The 14,213-nt window shown below is 44.6% G+C and overlaps 1 long non-coding RNA gene across 1 annotated transcript; it reads right to left on the bottom strand.

Annotated features, from left to right (window-relative positions):
• Window positions 1–4,350: 4,350 nt before the first annotated feature.
• On the bottom strand, window positions 4,351–11,102 carry LOC128344112 (uncharacterized). The gene is made up of 3 exons (XR_008315677.1): window positions 11,008–11,102; window positions 10,537–10,651; window positions 4,351–5,098 (listed from the first exon to the last, which is right to left on the bottom strand). It is a non-coding gene; the product is annotated as an uncharacterized LOC128344112 (long non-coding RNA).
• Window positions 11,103–14,213: the final 3,111 nt, after the last annotated feature.

Genomic DNA, 14,213 nt, shown 5'->3' with positions numbered 1-14,213 from the left:
AGAGATGGGCATAACACAGGGAGTAAACTGGAGATGTCTGTTGGGGAAAAGTGGTCTCGGGAAGGATGATGTGGATTGGGATGACAGTGCATGGAGGGGGCTTTAAAAACAAGTGTTCCTGCTGTGTGGCGTTCCTGCTGAAAAGCATCCCTCATAAGCTGCTGTTTGCTCACAAAGTATTTGCTGCAAATTGGCACCTTGGAGACAAAGAGAGGTGGGGGGGGGTTTGGGGGGAAAGCAGCATGCCAGGGTGGGGGGTGGCGGTTAGTATTAAATTCCCCCTCTCCATTGCACTCTAGTTGCCATCTTCCTCAGTTCCCCTCATCTGTATTTTTCCTGTAAGGAGACACCTGCAGTTGACTTCCTGTCTTCTCAAGGTTCTGGGAACCATCGATAATTTCAAAACCATTTTAAAATACCACAATCAAACATTACCCCATATTACCCAATACACTGTCACACTTTTGTTACAACTGGGGCTTAATTTTTACCAGGGCTCAGTCCTGGCATTTGTTTTTTCAGAGGCAGGGCTCAGCCATAAAACATGTGAGGAATACAAGTCTGTTTTGTACACAAAATTTTCGCTGAAGGAGGGAACAGTTGTCTTAAGAAGCAGCGACAAATTAGTTTCGGATTAAAAGACAGCTATGCTGAGCTCCCGCCCCCTAGGAGGAGTGGCTCAGGATTTCATGGCCTCCATGGCAACCATGGGCCTATCTCAGCTGGTATCTGGCCCTACCCATGTGGCAGGACATACTCAGGATCTGGTTTTTGCTGACCTGGGAATAAATGATCTGGAGTTGGAGGAGTTTGAGATAACAGCCTTGTCATGGGCAGATCATCATCTGGTGGGGCTTAGTTTGACTGCTCCATCTGCCCTCTGCAAGTGTGGTGGAGTGATTAGAATGGTCTGCCCCTGGAGGATTATGGATCTGCTGTTTCCAGATAGCCCTCGGGGAGTTTCCAGAGTCCAGAGCTGATGACTCGGGGATGGAGAGACAGCCCTGGCTGTTGACACAGTTGTTCTTAAATGCCCTCTCTGGCTTGGTGGAGCCCAATCGGCTCCTTGGTTTTCCTTGGAGCTTAGGGCGGTTAAACAACATTGGCAATGGCTGGAATGATGCTGGAGGAAGGGTCATGACAAATCCGACTGAACACAGGCTAGAGCCCATTTTAGGGACTACTCTGTGGCAGTGGGGGTGGCAAAGAAACACTTTTTATCTGCTCAGTGCAGATGAGCGGAGCTGTTTCGTGTAGCAAAGACATTGCTCCACACATCCCCCCAGATAATGGGAGAGGAATCATCTACAGCCATTGTGATCAGTTTGCATGTCAAATTGCAGATAAAGTTGCCTGCATCTGTGCTGATTTGGATTCCAGAGTTTTGGCAGTTCCAGCAGACATGCCTCTGATATCATCTGGTCTTATTGTGTTGGATTCTTTTCAGTTGGTGCAGCCTGAGGATGCGGACAAGATCCTGGGCAGTGTGCGGGCAACATCTTGCGCTGTTGACCCTTGCCCTTCATGGCTAATAAAAGCTGCCAGGGAGGGTACAGGCAGATGGTTGGAGGTGATTATTAATGCTTCATTAAGGGAAGGCAGGATGCCATCATGCCTCAAGGAGGCAATAGTAAGACCATTGTTAAAAAAGCCCTCCCTTGATCCCTCCATCCCAGACAACTATAGACCTGCCTCTAACCTTCCCTTTTTGGGCAAGGTGATAGAGCATGTGGTGGCATCCCAGCTGCAGAGGGTCTTGGATGATACAGATTATCTAGACCGTTTTCAATCTGGCTTCCGCCCCACAGTTTCATGGGACTGAAACTGCCTTGGTCACTCTAGTGGATGACCTATGCCGGGATCTAGACAGGTGGAGTCTGTTGGTTCTGCTGGACCTCTCAGCAGCATTCAATACTATCGACCATGGTAACCTTCTGGACTGCCTCCCAAGAATAGGAATCAGAGGTACTGCTTTAGTGTGGTCCCAGTACTTTCTTGCGGGGAGGGTCCAGAAGGTGGTGCAGGGGGACTATTGCTCGGCTCTGTAGCCATTGGCCTGTGGGGTCCCGCAGGGTTTGGTTTTGTCCCCCATGCTGTCTAACATCTACATGAAACCGCTGGAAGAGGTCATCCGGTGTCGTAAATCTGTTAGCTCGGCTAACACAACAGGATTTACAACCCCTTCAGCTCTCCCGCTGTGAGTTAAACAGAAAGTAGCAGCGAAGAAAGAAAAATAGTAGTAAACGAATAAAGTCCCCTGAACTAAACTAGGTACCCCCCTCTATGATAACTGAGTAATAACTGAAAAGAAAACAACAAAGTAAGGAATGAATAGAACAAGGGACAACGGAGCAAGGAATTAATGGAACAAAGGACAACAGAGCAGGAAAGAACAGAACAAGGGCAACTGGAACTCGAAAGTCTGAGGGATTCTAAATAGGAACACGGTCTGCGGTAAGCAAAAGTTGCTGACAGCAATCTGTGCAACTAACAGACTGCTTAATATAGGGCTCAAGATAACCAGCAGCCAATCAGGCTTTTCTGAGTCAGCACTTCTACTTCCTCTCCTGTGATATCCTGCGCCTGCGTGTCTCCCACTGAGCCTTCCTCTTGAGACGTCTTCTCAAGACAGGCGATATCCCCGCCTCCTCCCGATCAACCTCCTCAGCCCTCATGTTCGGCAGCTGTTCCGATTCCTCAGCTCCAGAGTCTGTTCTCCCTGCCAAATCCTGTTGCTGTGCCTCTGAGCCTGAACTCCCAACCGAGTCCTCCCGTTCCTCCTCTGACTCTTCTGAGTCAGAGGTCTGGGCCATGACATCCAGGGACTTGGACTTAGTCGTCAGCAATATGCAGATGACACTCAGCTCTATCTCTCCTTGTCATTTTGTCCTAGGGAGGCAGTGGATGTCCAGAATCGGGGGCTGGAGGCCATGATGGGTTGGATGCGGGCTAATAAACTGAGACCAAATCTGGACAAGACGGAGGTAATGTTGGTCAGTCAGAGAGCCAATTGGGATGAGGAGATTCTACCAGTTCTGGATGGGGTTGCACTTCCCTTGAAGGAGCAAGTACGCAGCTTGGGGGTACTACTGGACCCGGCTCTGCTTTTGGAAGCTCAGGTGGAGGCGGTGGCCAGGGTTCCTTCGGCTAGTGCACCAGTGGTGTCCCTTTCTTGAGAAGGCAAATCTGGCCACAGTTACCCATGCCTTAGTCACATCACAGCTGGATTACTGTAACACGTTCTACATGGGGCTGCCCTTGAAGAATATTCGGAAACTGTAGCTAGTACAAAATGCGGCAGCTAGGATTTTATCTAGAGCTGCCTGCTGGGATTACATCACAACCATTTTGAAAGAGCTGCACTGGCTACCAGTTTGTTTCTGGGTCCAATTCAAGGTGCTTCAAGCCCTTAACAGTTTGGGTCCAGGATACCTGAGGGACCGTCTGCTGTCTGCTTGATGAGGTCATCTGAGAGGGCTCTATTCTGGGTGCTGACAATGAGGGAGGCTTGACTTTTATGCACACAGGACAGGGCCTTCTCTGTTGCTGCTTCCAGACTCTGGAATGCTCTCCTGGTGGCTATTCGCTCCTCGGTCTCCATTACAGTTTTTAGAAAGCATGTGAAATCTTGGCTTTTTACCCAAGCTTTCATATGATTGTCTCTACTGCTGCTGCTTTGTATTCTGTATGGTTATTTTATGCTTGTATTTTAAATCTTTTTAGTCAGATCTATGTTTTTATATTTTAGCTTAATATTTTAATTGTGTAATTTTTATAGTCTTGTTTTAATTTTTGAATGAACCACTTGGGATTGCTTTAATGAAAGGCGGTATACAAATGTAACAATAAAATAAATAAAATTGTATTACATCTTCTGAGGTTCTACTACTAACAATATTTCCAGTAGAGTCCAAAAGAACACTGGTTGACATCCAGACTAACACTGCACAAGTGTTGTGTGTGAGACCCCACAATTTTCATGGAACCCTCTTCCCACTGCAGCCAACCGTACTTCCCCAAAATATGTTGCTAGATGTCCCCCAATCCCTGGGGGACATGTTTTCAGGAAGCACAGAAGGCTGCAGAGGTGAGGGAGGATTGACAAAAATTGTTTCCTCCCTCACACAATGAAAAATGCTGTTGCACTGATGTAATGTTAGTCTGGATTTCAGCCACTCTCCAGTCGCTTATTCGTCAGGAAGAAAAAGATGGCCTTGTGAGTTATCAAATTAGTTCTTTCAGTTCAAATGGTGTGGAATGACAATTAAAAATTCTGTAGTATAGGACTTTCAGAAGTGTGCATCTGTATCCCTTTCAGAAGTGTGCATCTGTATTCCTTCACAAATGCTGTGTCCAAACCTCAAGTTCAAATTGTTTCTTTGTCCAAGAAGAAAAGAGATATTTTTATTACACAGATACTTTAGCACTGAGATTCACTTTAGTACTGAAACTCAATCCTTAGCTCTGAAAAGAAAAGATCGGTGAGGTTTTCTTTGGACTGCATTAAAATAAGCAATGCCATTCCAAAATATAAATATCTACTCTGAGGGCTTACTATAATACATATTGATTTCAAAGTAGGAATAGTATTGATTTCTGAAAAGCTCTGCAGTACAGAGATGTATTCTTTTCAAAACATTTGACTAAACTTTACAAATGTATATGTCCATTTTACAACTGTATTTTTAAATAGAGAATGCCTTTTTTGTTATGTTGCTATGGATTTCAGTTAAAGTGCAGTTCATTCCTAAGATCTGGATTATTGTACACATTTACAATTCGATGGAATCTGAGCTCTTCATGTTTCTTTGATTAGAACTATATCATGAAATGTAAACCATGCTTTTGCCAAATATGGATGTTTCTCTGAATCTTTCTGTTGTAAGAAGAGTAGGTGTTCTGTGCATGTAGAGCGCAGGCAATATAATATAAGTGGATCAGTTTCTGTTAGGACACCACAAAGCACAATAAGAAGAGTCCTTCTGGATCAGGCCAGAGGTTCAACTAGTCCAGCATCTCCATACCTGTCCAATGAGATTCTTTCACACAAAGTCCACCAGCAGGGCACTGTCATAACCCTGGATCCAAGGCTACCACCCTGCAGTTGGGAGACAAAGAGGACAGTTCAGGGGATGGGATGGATAGGAAGACCCTATGGCCCAAATAGCAGGTGACACTATACTGCTGGAACCCGCCCCCCCAACCCCACACACACCAGGACAACCTGGGGAACCCAGCATCTCCACCATGACCTGAGAACACAACCCTACCTTCATTCTTGGACTCAATTCTCTAAAGATCTGCCCGTCCTAGCAGAACTGTCCTCCTCCCATCTCACCCCAGCACCAGTGCTTAAGAAATTGGGCAGGGTGCCTTTAAGAAACGGAGCCCTACCTAGGGAAGTGGCAGGGCCAATTCACTTCATCTGAGCAGCTGCCATAAATACTGGCCATCTGTTCTAAGAAGCTGCTGGGGCAATATCCTTTACAGGAGCGGTCCATCCTAACGGGCTGGTGGTGGGGAGGGGAAAGATGCAGCTGCCTCTGGTTTCCAACAGCTCTGTTGCTCCCCTCTCTCCCATTCCTCCCAGCCTCAGATTTAAGAAGAGTTGCTCTGCTTGGAGGATAGCCATTCATCAGGTAGAACACTGAGGGCTGTGACTCCAGGACAGGGTTCAATGTAAGAGAGAGGAGCAAAAGAGTTGCTGAGAACCGGAGGTAGCTGAGTCTTGTTCAGCAAGTCCTGCTACCCCAGCTTGTTAGGACAAGCCGCTCCTGTATGTTGCCATAGTCTGCTCTGGTATACCTGCTTGACACTGGCCAAGATTCTTACACTTTTGCCCTTGCAATTGTCTGAGGTCTGTATTACTGTTGGATGCCTGTCTTGGTGGAGCTGCCATATACTGAGTCAGACCATTGGTCAATCTAGCTCACTATTGTCTACACAGACTGGCAGTGGCTTCTCCAAGGTTTCAGGCAGGAATCGCTCTCAGCCCTATCTTGGAGATGCCAGGGAAGGAGCTTGGAATCTTCTGTGTGCAGGCATGCAGAAGCTCTTCTCAGAGCGGCTCCATCCCCTAAGCGGAATATCTTACAATGTCACACATGTAGCCTTCCATTCATATGTAACCAGGGCAGACCCTGCTTAGCAAAAAGCACAAGTCATGCTTGCTACCACAAGACCAGCTCTCCTCCCATAGACCAGTTCCTTCACTGTTGCTTCCCAGCAATGGCTATTCAGTGGGATGCTGCATCTGAACCTGGGCGCTTTCCAGCTTAGCCGCTCAACAGCGGCAAAATGCTTCCGTTTAGGCAAATCGCATTCAAAACGTAAATAGCAAAGCAGCCAGCAGGGGGAGCAGTCTCACGAAAACTAACAACCTGAAAAAACCAGCAACTTTTAAAGGCTGGATATATGATTTTATAGCACTATATCGAAGCAATTAAATTCGAAACAAGGAACTGGAAATATGAACAGCACCCTGCTGTCAGTGTAGGGACTGCGGTGTCACAACACAGGAAGTGTGGAAGCACACTTCAGGGATATGCTGTGACCCGTTGCAGGGCCTAATCTGGAAAGCGCCCTGGCGGGTTCTATTAGCCATAGTGCCTAATGACCCTTAGTAGTAGAAATTCCCTTTTAATGATTTAAATAAATATTTAAAATGCAAGACCAGCTGCATTTGATGAAATAGGAAATTATCCCCAAAGGTTTACGCTAATAATAATAATAATAATAATTATTATTATTATTATTATTATTATTATTATTATTATTATTAAATAAACCAAGTTAGTTTTTAAGTTACTTCTGGGCTCTGTATCTATTTTGTGTCTCCCATTTATTGTGACCAAAATATCCTTTCTTTATCTAGAAACAGGAAAGAAAATAATTTTACTCTCTGCTCAGAGCATCCATTTTGTTTGTTTGTTTATGCCACTGCTGTTATCCAAAACACACAGAATGAATATTAAATCACAAATGTCAAAAATTCTCTCCTCTTGCTGGCTTTAGGCAATATTGTTTATTTCTCAACCAGAGAACCTGTTCTGCTGCTGTCACCTCTTTTCCTTCCCCATCTGTTAATTTATTCTTTGAGATAATTGACTATAAATGAGATTTCTTGCTGGAACAACATTTCTGTCTAATCACAAACTGGTCACATAATGACTTTTTAAAGGAAACACCAACATCCTGGGAAAATAATATAGTTTATGATGTTTTAAAGTTTTATTTATGCTAATTTTAATCTGTTTTATATGATTTTTAGGTTTTAGTTGCTGTTTGTTTAAATTGTAAACCTCCCAGAGATTTTATATAGGGCGGTATATAAATGCGACAAAAAAATAAATAAAATAAAACTAGCTGGCCAGGGTATGGAGCATCTGCAACTCTAGTTCTCCTTTTTTTCTCCCCCCTCCCCCCCCGTTCTCGGCCCCCTCCCTCATGCTCGCCCCCCCTCGTTCTCGACCCCTTATTCTCTGCCCTCCCCCTCCTCTTCCTTCTTCTCCCCTCCTTCTTGGCTCTCCCCCCATTCTCGGACCCCCTCTCTCATTCTTGGTCCTCCCCCCTCCTCTCCCCTCTCTCTTGGCTCTCCCCCCCGCCCAGCGTTCTCAGCCGAAACCAGTCATTTGAGCAGCAGGTGGGTCCAAAGAAGGGGGTTTCGCTCCCATCTTCCACGCTTGATTGACTGTCCTCCTTGCAAGTACGCCAGTTAGAGGGGATGTACGCTCTCCCACCAGCTCACAGTAGAGGCCACAGGTTGGAGGTGCTGTGCGCTTCTGTTAGACCTCCCCCCTGGTCATCACTTACTCCCCCCCCGCCCACCAGCTGCTTTCTCTCTTCGGCTGGCCACATGGCCAGCCACTGCCACTGCCCACCACTTCCTCCCCCACTGGCCACCCTCCTGCCAGCCATTCACCTATTTTTTCCGGCCAACCACCACTTTCTCTCCCCCTGGCCGCCGCTTTCTCCCCCCCCCCACCACTTTCTCTCCCCCCACCACCACTTTCTCTCCCCTCCCACCTGCCCATTCACCTGCCCATTCACCTTTTCTTCCCTGCCGCCACTATCGCTTTCTTCTCCCTCTCCCGGCAGCTCGCTCGTGAATTCTCGCGAGAGCTGCCATGCACAGGATTAGCTACGGGTACGCCTTAGATAATTATATATTTAGATATGCAACACCAACAACCACAAGCTTTCTTTCCCTGCTTTACCCATGTTGTGATTATTTGGCGACGTATTGTGTTTAACTAACCTGTCTTTCCTTCATCCCTGGACCAACAATAAAGTGCCTTTCTTAGTATACATAGTGACATTTATAGTAACAGAAGCACAGACCGTCTAAGAGTCAAGCTTAAATGCACCCAAGACACTGGAAATACCTCCTTGATACCTGTTAAATGGACATGGCACCTTTAAGCTATTTACAGCTAAAGCCTGCTCTCAGTTGCACTATGGGTCGCAGTTGGGTCCATATGCTAACTGCACACCTCTAGAGGTAGTTCAGACAAAGTTCTTGAGATCTATTTTATAGATCCCTAGATGTGTTCCCAATGTAATATTGAGGGTTGAAACTGGTATGCCTAAGATGGAAGCCCGGATGTGGTTTTCCATTCTCAGCTTCTGGTTAAGATTGTCTTTCTTGTCTACAGGCCTTGCTCACCGAATTTTTACTGATAAATTTAATTCTAGTTGGAAGCAGTCAATATCTCCCCAAATAAGTTTATATGGCTTTAGTCTGGATGGTTTATTAGAAATGGGTTTTTTTCCACGCAAGACTGATATTAAAGCGGATCTATGACATGGAAATGCAGACTGATCGATCTTTAATCTCTAAAGAAGTTTTCCTAGGTCTACAAATGTATAATACCAAACCTGCGAATTACCTGGGTAAGATCACCATTACTAAGTATCACAGGATGTTCACACTGGCCAGATTTAATGTGCTACCTTCAGCTGAACTAGAAGGTAAATTCAGAGGGATACCAAAAGAGCAGAGACTATGCCCTTGTGGCTCTGGAGAACAGGAGTCTATCTTTCATATTTTACTCCGCTGTCTTTTTTATAGGACTTTCGAACTTGTTATATTTCCTAATTACTGACTGATTTCCCAGGACATACAGATGCATTTTACGTCAACTATCTGCTCTCAGATCAGGAGGAGGAAGTAACATTTAAAGTTGCTAAGTTCTGTGAGGCAGCTAAGAATGCTAGACGACAGATGGTAAACCAGATTATGCAAACGGGAAACTGCTGATTAGGATGAGTCCATGTTCCTGATTATATTATGTATATATTATTATTATATCATGTGTATTATTATGTATGTTATAAATTTTGGTCTATGCCCGTAAATAAACATGATTGATTGATTGATTGATTGATTGACATGGCACATAATTTCATTGTAGAAGAAGCAGGCAATGACAGCCTTAGGATTTGGAGAGGCCAACAAAGATCAAGGAAGATTTCCAGTAAACCTACCTTGGTTTCCTGAGGCCTGCAGACCATTTGTCAGCTGGTAGGAGGTGTTGGCAGAGAAAAGATAGCAGTGTGAGGTCCCAAAATTTCCACTGCTAACTGGGCAAAGAGGCACCTTTCAAAATGGTGGTGCTTTTATATTTATCAGGGAGAGAGCAGTTGTCCCCATTCAGTCCCAGAACAGCATCTCTCCAGTGGTGGTTGCTAGTATTCTCCTTGTGTTTCTTTTCAGACTGTGGGCCCCTTGGGGACAGGAAACCAACTTATCTTTCTATGTAAACTGCTTTGAGGACTTTTCATTGAAAAGTGGTATAATAATAATAGCAGCTGACATGATAAGGAAAATTACTCAAATGTAGTTCAGTTGAAAAGTGGTCCTTTTATTTCAATGTTATTAAATTGCAGAATTTAATTTATTTTCTGTAATTTTCCTCATGTTGGCTAACAATAAACAAACAGCTGGATGGGAGGTGAGAGCCCCCCAGAGAGTTTCCTTAGAGCAGTGGTTCCTTCCCAACCTAGGTTCCTCCAGATTTTGCTGAACCACAACTCCCAGCATTCCCAGTGGCTGGGAATGCTGGGAGTTGTGGTTTAGCAACACCTGGGGGAACCCAAGTTGGGAACCCCTGCCTTAAAGTGTAATGGTAATGAGCTTTCTTTCAGGTTTTCAGAGGAACTTGGAGGTTGTGACTATGGACAGCACTACTTCAAGTCATTCATTCTACAAAGAAGGATGGAAAGACTGCAGAACATACACTGGATAGAATAACGTGGAGGACAGTAGGGAGAAGAAATGGAGAGCAGCAGCCCTAGTAAGAGAGGAATGACCCTCAAAAAGTTGATGCTGGATATATTTCAAGTATAAATTGTTATAAAACATGCCAATATCACCTGTTACACTGAACCTATCGCATCTATTATTCATCATCAGTTAGCATGAGATCACCAAATAATTTTTGCACTGAGTCTCTGTTTGACCCAAAGAGAATAAAACATGTACTACTTAGCCTCTGAAATGACACACAGTTTTAATGAGTTGCTGAACTCCTTCACCTCCTTGCAGTGTTTGCATACTGTGGGGCTGAATCGCCAATCCTTTTCCCTTTAGGAAAGATGTGACCCATTTGCTTTATACTGAACTCTGATGCAGAGGACTCGACTTGTGTTGCTAAGGATACAAAGTATGGAACACTCAGTCACTGCTGTGCTTGGAAGATTACATTCATGATTATACAAGGAAAACAAGAATAATCCATTTTGTTGCACAGTTTCAAAGGACTAGCTGTCAAATTACTCACTGCAAAGGAAAACACAAGATTGATATGTCCGTTTGGAACACATATTATGTATTCTGTGGACTATAACCTGATACAAAGCTAAACTAGTGGGGGAAATACATTTTCATAATATTAAGTCAATTGAATCGAACAGCAATTATTTCTGATGCTCACCAAGAAGTAAATTTTAACTTTTGCAGATTCCATGAATTATGTGTGAGAGGAAGGTTTATAAAGCAAGACTTACTTTTGATCAGTGGCTTCATGCCTAATAATTACTGGAGTATTCTGTGAATTACTGGTAAAATCTCTGCAAATTTTAACAGAACAAGATCTGTGATCAGCTTATTACCCTCTCAAACATCAACAGAAGTATCCAAAAAATATGGAGGTGTCAGAATATTTTGACTAAATATGCTTCAGGTCAGACAACGTTATTTCCCCTTGCTTGTTATTACCAAATACTGGGGGGGGGGAGTGGATTGTATGCAGACGCAGTGGTTTGAGCTCCAGTCCCCCCATGTATGCACCATAAAGAGGATTGGCACTGTCACATGAGTGCCCTCCTCCTCCAAACAATTTATCAAAGCTAACCATGCAAGGGGGCAGTGAGAACAGGCTCAATCAAACACTGATTGCACAGATGCACCTTTGGATGCTGGATGTGGTTTTTTTAAAATACGATTCCTGCAGCTTGGGACCCAATCCAGCAAGCTTGCTTCCAGTGCAGAGATTGTCCTTGCTGGAACAGGGCATTGACATGAAATCCTCCAGTTAGAGCAATCTTTGTTCTAGAAATATCTAAACTATAGTCCCTCAAATGCTGCCTTGGAAGTAAATTCCATTGAGATCAATGGCACTAACTTCTTAGCGAACATGTAGGAGATTACAGTGCACAGCAACTGAACAGAGACATTTATGATGGGAAATATTAGGCAGGCAACCCAGCTGATAGATGGCACCATAAGCTATGAAGATCATTAGTTTTACTTAGCGTATGTGCTGTTTTATGCAAGCAGATATCTTTGCTGGAATAGGTCCAAGATGACTGAAACAAAGCTGGAGAAACTACATTGCTATTTTTTTTGCATTATTCTAAGCAAAGGCGTCTTTAGCAGTCAACTCTAAAGTCTCCTTTAAAATAAATCTTACAGCTTTCATGTCTCATTATTGTCTCCTAGGAAGCCTGCCAGGGCTGAGTGTTAAAAGCTTCCATTAGTAGCTAATACTGTAGCTGAGAAAAGTTTCTAAGTCTGTAATGGAGAAGTTGGGGGGAAAGACAAATGGGTAGTGGGAATGGGGGTGGGAAGAGTTCTGGAGCATAAAATAATATAGCATTTCCCCCCATGATGCCATATTGAGAGGAGAAGTGAAATAGATTCAGATATTCATTTTTCACTGCTGCTTATTTCTAGGGGTGTGTGTTTCGTTTCGGCTACAAAATGTTTTGTGCCCAAAACAGGCCATTTTGGCTGTTTTGTAGCTGAAACAAAACACAATGCTCAAAACAGAAAATTTTGTAGCCGAAACAAAACATCCTTGTTTCGGATACAAAACGTGTTGTTGTTTTGGCTGTTTTGGAACTCAATTTTGCAAACGCGAAAAGTCTTTCTCCTTGAGTCTCCATTTTGAGTTTTGACATCTCTGAATTTCCGGCCCTTCCAGCCTGCAGATTGGCCAGCGAAAGCATGGGCTGATCTGCTGGCAATTGCCTCCTTATTCCTTTTAAGCAAATTTAAGGGTAAAATTTACCCTCATTGGCCAGTGGGGCTGTGTGCACACTGTGTGGGGCAGTGTGCATTTCATTGTTGTTGTTTCACACTGTTGTGTGTAGATCAATTGCAATTCGGGGGTGGGTGGGATGTGGAAGTGCATGGCCTTTGGAAATCTGCCTGGTTCTTTGCAAAGCTCTGCTGCTGTTGTTGATGTGTGATGTTGATGTTATTTGGGGTGGATTTGGGGCAGAAAGGGGGCTTTAGGGGCAGAAGAGTAGGTCAGGTGGTAATGCCCCAATGGGTGCCTGCTGCCACCCAGATTCCAAAGGAATTGGAAAAGGGGATGATTTTTTAAGAATTTCTGAAGTTTACATGTCTTTGGGACAGGTTTGGGGCAGAAAGGGGGCCTGAGGGGCAAAACAGTGGGTTGGGTGGCAGTGCCCCAAGGGGTGCCTGCCACAACCCAGATTTCAAAGGAATAGGGCAAAGGGCTGATTTCTTAGGAATTGTTGAAGTTTACGCGTCTTTAAGGGCACCCCCCCCCAGGGAATAATGGAGGTTTCAGCAGCCCCATAACTCCACCTGGGGGGCACTGGGGTGGCCGTGAGCGAGTGGTGGTGTAGTGCACATAGGGTGCCAACCACCCCCATGGGGTGCTGGGTTCTGTTGTTTCTGAGGTGTTCTGAGTGTAGATTCTCTGGTAGCAGATGAGATTTTCAAAGACAAACCATGAATCCACTCTCATCTGCTACCAGAGAATCTACACTCAGAACACCTCAGAAACAACAGAACCCAGCACCCCATGGGTGTGGTTGCCACCCTATGTGCACTACACCACCACTCGCTCCCGGCCACCCCAGTGCCCACTAAGTGCAGTTATGGGGCTGCTGAAACCTCTATCATTCCCTATGGGGAAGAACTTTGAAGACATGTAAACTCCATTAAATTTTTAAAAACCAGCTCTCTGCTCAATTCCTTTGAAATAATTCTGGCAGTTTCCTTGCCCCCACTGGGCACTACCACCCCCCTACTCTGCTCTGGGCCACCCCACTCACCTCCAACGTTAAGCTATACTTTTGCAACAACCTCCATTATTTTCTATAGGAAAAATCTTAAATTTCAAAAATTCACCAAAAATCAGCCCTTTGCCCAATTCCTCTGAAATTTGGGTGGTAGCTTCCACCCATTGGGTAGCTTCCACCCATATTTCTAGGAAAGTTAAATTTGCTATAAATATCTTAAATATAGTTATGAACAGCCTCAACCAAGAGCCAATATACAGTATACTGGAACTTCTTAAAGATAAGAACATAAGAACAGCCCTGCTGGATCAGGCCCAAGGCCCATCTAGTCCAGCATCCTGTTTCACACAGTGGCCCACCAGATGCCACTGGGAGCCTACAGGCAAGAGTTGAGAGCATGTTCTCTCTCTCCTGTTTTTACTCCCCTGCAACTGGTATTCAGAGGCATCCTGCCTCTGAGGCTGGAGGTGGCCTATAGCTCTCCGACTAGTAGCTGTTGATAGACCTCTCCTCCATGAAGTTATCCAAACCCCTCTTAAAGCCATCCAGGCTGTCACCACATCTCGTGGCAGAGAATTCCACAAGCCGATTATGCGTTTTGTGAAAAAGTACTTCCATTTGTTGGTCCTAGATTTCCTGGCAATCAATTTCATGGGATGACCCCTGGTTCTAGTGTTATGGGAGAGGGAGAAGAATTTCTCTCTATCCACTTTCTC

Source organism: Hemicordylus capensis, chromosome 2, assembly GCF_027244095.1.
Source record: "Hemicordylus capensis ecotype Gifberg chromosome 2, rHemCap1.1.pri, whole genome shotgun sequence".
NCBI classification, from domain to species: Eukaryota; Metazoa; Chordata; class Lepidosauria; order Squamata; family Cordylidae; genus Hemicordylus; species Hemicordylus capensis.
Note: the sequence above shows the minus strand (reverse complement) of the source record. Positions and strands in the feature narration are given on the sequence as shown.